A 6,221-nucleotide genomic window follows, 5' to 3' on the forward strand; every position below is an offset into this window, starting at 1 on the left:
GCATTCAAATATACCAGGTAACCTATCAGTTTAATTTTTAAATTGGAAACAACCCTCCAGCAGTCATCACCCTCCTGCATTCTGGCCTGGTTGTTCTCTAAACCTACTGCACAGCCTTTTTTTTTTTCTGTATTTTTCTGAAGCCAGAAACGGGGAGACAGACAGACTCCCGCATGCGCCCGACCGGGATCCACCCGGCACACCCACCAGGGGGCGATGCTCTGCCCCTCTGGGGCGTCGCTCTGTTGCGACCAGAGCCACTCTAGCGCCTGGGGCAGAGGCCAAGGAGCCATCCCCAGCGCCTGGGCCATCTTTGCTCCAATGGAGCCTCGGCTGCAGGAGGGGAAGAGAGAGACAGAGAGAAAGGAGAGGGGGAGGGGTGGAGAAGCAGATGGACGCTTCTCCTGTGTGCCCTGGCCAGGAATTGAACCCGGGACTTCTGCACGCCAGGCCGACGCTCTACCACTGAGCCAACCGGCCAGGGCACCTACTGCACAGCTTTTGTCCTGGAATAATTTATCGTTTCTTTCCCCAACCCTCTTTTTTCTGAAATATTTCCATATTCCAACTCTTGTTTTGAATTTTTGCATTTCTGTTACCATATTTTAAAGTTACTAGAGCACTTTCTTTTCCATCCTGTTACATTTGGGTGCTGTAGTATCTTATTTCTCTGAGGATATTTCTAGTGTTTTGTTTTTTGAATTGTCTGTATTGAGTTTTTCAGTCTATGTTTCTGCTTTTCTACCCTTCAAAGCTAAGTAAAAATTCATTTAAGACATTTCTTAAGTGGCTGGAGATCCTTGGCTATCCATTCATATGTAAGAGTGAAGCATTGGAACACAGATTAGAAGCTCTATGTATATAGACGGGAATTGTAATTAGGACACACTACAGTATTTTTAAAACTGGTTGCAACCTCATTAGTGGTTTGTGAAATCAATGTAATCAGTTGCAGCTAACCTTCCCCCCACCCCCAACAACAGGAAAGAACAGAAAATACTATATTAGAACACATCACACATAAAAAGGGAATTTTGTGAAACTTTAGTTTCACACACCCACACACATGCATATTATATATTCCATATTACACCCTTTACTGGATCAATCCCACAAAATGGTAATTTCTTATTGTGGGTGTTTTTTCAAAGAATGTTTATTTCAAAATTCTTTGAAAAAATACCACTTAGGGCACTCAAGGAGATCTCCACATGTTAAGATAGGTAAGTCTTCTTTCTTGGGAGGAGGTAATTTTCTTTGAAGAAAAATTCTGGAAACTCCTGTCTGCTGGTCTGATAGCCAGTATTCATTCAAGTGGTTGTTGAACACTTGATGTGCTCACAACTGTTCCAAGTACTAGGTGTACATCAGAGTATAAAAAAGACAAAACTCTTTATCCTCTTGGAACCAAGATTCTAGAGGGGGAGACAGACAATAACTTATACAGACTGTGGAGGTTGTGCTATGGTAACACAATGATAGAAGGAAAAACTGAACATCTGTATAGAGATGATAGAGGGTAGATGTAGTAGGAATGGTGAATGTTCTTGTTATTTCATGAATGAAGTAGAAAACAAGGTCATCGTCTGAGAGTGGTAATGTGGAAGATGATGTTAGAGACAGACGGATCTGATTGGCTTGGTCTTCTCAGTCCCTCAAATGCATTGGCTCCAACTGGCCCACCCTACAGGCTTCTGGTCTCTACAGAGTGATCTGAGCCCCAATGGTGTAATCAACCTAAGCTGATGCTAGGATTTCCACCCCATATTTCCTCCCTTAAATTGTCACTCTTTTCAACCCCTGCCTTTCCCCTCACCCTTTACCTGCTTATACTGAGTTTCTGTTTCTGAAATTCTACTCTCCATGGGGCATACACAGCTGGAAACTCCTGTCTCACCACCCTTCTTCAGACTTCAGAACAGGCCCTCTTCACACACCCGTGTGGTCAGTGCTCTTTATGAAACCTGTTCACTTTAATATACTTTCTATTCCCCACCTGGTTCATGAATACCACAGAGAAACTATCATGAATTCAAGCATGTAGACATTGTTCACAGCGGCCAAGGCATGGAAACCACCACAGTGTCCCTCGATTAGAGGACTGGATAAAGAAGCTGTAGTACAATGGAATACTACTCAGCCATAAGAAATGATGACATCGGATCATTTACAGCAAAATGGTGGGATCTTGATAACATTATACGAAGTGAAATAAGGAATTCAGAAAAAACCAGGAACTGCATTATTCCATACGTAGGTGGGACATAAAAGTGAAACTAAGAGACATTGATAAGAGTGTGGTGGTTACAGGGGGAGGGGGGAAAGGGAGAGGGAAAGGGGGAGGGGGAGGGGCACAAAGAAAACTAGATAGAAGGTGACAGAGGACAATCTGACTTTGGGTGATGGGTATGCAACATAATTGAAAGACAAGATAACCTGGACTTGTTGATCTTTGAATATATGTAACCTGATTTATTGATGTCGCCCCATTAAAAAAATAAAATTATAATTAAAAAAAAAAGAAGCTGTAGTACATATATACAATATACTACTCAGCCATAAGAAATGATGACATAGTGACATTTATGACAACATGGATGGACCTTGAGAACATCACACTCAGTGAAATAAGTAAATCAGAGAAAGCTAAGAACTGTATAATTTCACACATAGGTGGGATATAAAACTGAGACACACATAGGTGGGATATAAAAGTGAAGTGGTTACCAGGGGGAGGAGGATGTGGGGGATGGGTGGGGGGAAGGGTGTGAAGAGGGACAAATATACACTGACAAAAAATGATGACTTTGGGTGATGGGTACACAACATAATCAACAGTTCAAATGCTATAGAAATGTTTACCTGAAACCTATGTACTCTTATTGATCAATGTCATCCTATTAAACTTTCTAAATAAAGAAGAAAAAAAGAATTCAAGCATGGGGGGGGAGCTTCTACAGAACTTTCAAAACAGAGTAATTACTTCTTCAGCACCAAATTCTCATGTCCTTACCCATTTTCAAAATAAGAACCCCTACAACAACCCCCCAAGAACAAGGTCATCCAGTATATCTAGTCCAGCATTTCATAATAAAATCCCAAGATATCCCATGTTACTTTGTCAAATGATGAAAGTAAAGTTAAATTCCTATTATTTATCCAGGCTCACAGTACAGAAGATGTCTCCACTCCCTCTGCGCTCTAAGTGTCTCCTCTGGCAAACACAAGTATTTCTACTAGATCAACCATCCTCTCTCTTCCAAACCTATTTTTCCTGTTCAAAGCAACTGACAGGGTTTGACTATGTCAACATTGGAGTTTGTGGGTTCCCTGGAGAATTAGGTTTTCTGTATTAATTAACACATTGTTGACCGGCAATTTTATGCAGAAGTTATCTCATGTCACCAGCTATTTTTTCGTGAGTATAAAAGTGAAACAATGTAAATAAACTTCAGTATACTTTATTTATATATAATGAATTTAAATGAAACTTTGTACATATCTGCTACATATTATATATATTTTATACATATTATATATTTTAGTAACTTTTTTTGGTGTGGTATACTGTATAGCAATCACCTATGTGTAGTGGTATGTTAACATGTTTTGCAAATATATCTGGTTTCACTGCGCTTTCCTTTTGAAACACACACGTTACACGTTCTTGTTGGATTGAACACAACAAAGAAGGATTTTACAATATCATTGATATGTATGTTCAAACTGCGAGCAGTTAGAAGATAGTCCAAGTTTAGTCTGGCTTGACACTGATTGTGTTTTACTGTACCTTCGATTTTGCGGTCTCACGCCTGGAGGAGTGGGAAGAAAAGGAGTCTGCATGGGAATATAGAACAGTCTGCTGTTTTTCAAACTTCGACCCTCAGGGCAAAGAGTCACAAATACAATAATCCTATATTATCCTGAGTTTCAAAAATCAAAATAGCTAATGCAAGTGCAAACACAAGTTAACTCGTGAGTGGTCAACATTAATTACATATTGGAAGGCTGCCCTGGTTCCAGTAAATGCTAGGGTGGAATTCCTCTCCCTGACATGGGTGCTGGGATGTGCTGGGTAGGGGCATATGTCCAGGAAAGAGTGTGAGAAAGGTGTTGGAAAGAAAGAAGGCTTATAGTCATCAAGCTGTTAGAACCTTTGGATAAGTCACTATCTAGAAGCAGGTAAAGACCCAGATTTTTCTCCATTCAGGCATCTGACAGCCCCAGTCTTCCAGAACATACCACAACCCTTCAGTAAAAAGGTCTTTGAAAAAACAGTTGTCAAAATGCCCATATGCTGACACTATGTGAGAAACAGCTGCCAGTAAGTCATCAGCCAGATAAGTGAACATAAAATAAGGCAGTAGCATATTATAGCTGAGGATGCACTGATAATGGAACGAAGAAGCAGTAGCTGAATGAGGAGTCCAAGCTATAACACACAGATTAATTTGTCTCAGCTTTCTGATTTCTTGAGAATAGTAATCTGCGACCCTTCAAAGCTGGGTAAAAAGCTCATAATTTCAGTGCAAGTTAGTGAGTCGATGTTTATAGTGATGGCAATGAGTCAACAAGAAACTACATTTGATTCACAATGCCACTTAACAAAGATGTCCTAGAATCAGTTTTGGCATTACAAATGACTTTGGAGGTCTTCTTATCCAGCCTTCTACCCAACACAGAAATCTCTTTCATAGTGTTGCTAGAAAATGATCATTCCACCTTTCACTTTCAGTAAAAGAGAATTTAGAAGACAGACCATTTATTTGTGCTAAATAATTGTATCTTTATACTACTCTGAGCCTTAGTTTGTCTTTCTGCAAAGCTGTGAACAATGCTACCTTATCTGTGGGGGTTAGCGGAGTCCCTGGTTTATAGCAAATGCTTCCTTCCCATTGAGTCAGGATATGCCTCTCTACAACCTCTGTCTATTGGAAATGCTTGCGTGCTTGTGCAGAATACTTTCCACATGACAGCTCTGAAGACAATAATCAGGTTGCCACTGTCCTTTCGTGGATCTCCACATATTATATATACATCCCTGTCTTACAAATGACATCTTTGCCACACACAGTCCTTAATACGTCTACATATATAATATGTAGTCAACTAAAACCAACATCTTTTCATGAACCTTTCTTAAGCCAAGTTCATTCCCACTGTGCAAATGCAATACTTTTTTTTTTTTTTTTGTATTTTTCTGAAGCTGGAAACGGGGAGAGACAGTCAGACACACTCCCGCATGGGCCCGACCGGGATCCACCTGGCACGCCCACCAGGGGCGATGCTCTGCCCACCAGGGGGCGATGCTCTGCCCCTCCGGGGCGTCACTCTGCCGCGACCAGAGCCACTCCAGCGCCTGGGGCAGAGGCCAAGGAGCCATCCTCAGCGCCCGGGCCATCTTTGCTCCAATGGAGCCTTGGCTGCGGTAGGGGAAGAGAGAGACAAAAAGGAAGGAGGGGGGGTGTGGAGAAGCAAATGGGCGCTTCTCCTATGTTCCCTGGCCGGGAATCGAACCCGGGTCCCCCGCACACCAGGCTGACGCTCTACCGCTGAGCCAACCGGCCAGGGCTGCAATACATTTTTAAAAATGAAAGTCAGAATGTATTTTTTAACTCCATTAAAACTTAATTTTGTTGGTTTCATTATATTAAGATGATTATGAATCTTGATTCTGTCCCTTCATAGCTTAAGAGTCAGGTTGGGTAAGTCTTTTTACATTTTTAATATTTAGAATAGATGGACAAAAATAAGACAGAAAACCTTTTGAGATGGAATGATAGTATCATCTGAGTAGCAATAGAACCATAAATCTAGATTGTGCTAATCACTGTCATAGTTAAAGAATATTTCTTGTTAACTATTTAATTATACTATTTAAATATTGATATTTAATATATTAACACTTAAAGGCAAGTTTTTATCATCTGTAAAAGGAACTTATTTGGAATGTCATTAGACAATAACTTTATATATTAAGGTTTATTAAACCCTTCCCCTTCCCAAACCTATTCTATTTGTTAGACCTAAATAAATATCTCCTAAAAGTGTTCTCTTACTATTGAACCACCATAAAAGGCTGTTCTCATACCCAGTTAAAGCATTGAGGGAAATACCATCTGCAAACCACTTTGCATGTATTACCTCATTTGTTACTGTAAGTAGTATTGTCACTTGTTCCACATATATATGTATATATTACAAGACCAAACTCAGAGGGG

The sequence above is a fragment of the Saccopteryx bilineata genome, chromosome 1 (assembly GCF_036850765.1).
Source record: "Saccopteryx bilineata isolate mSacBil1 chromosome 1, mSacBil1_pri_phased_curated, whole genome shotgun sequence".
NCBI classification, from domain to species: domain Eukaryota; kingdom Metazoa; phylum Chordata; class Mammalia; order Chiroptera; family Emballonuridae; genus Saccopteryx; species Saccopteryx bilineata.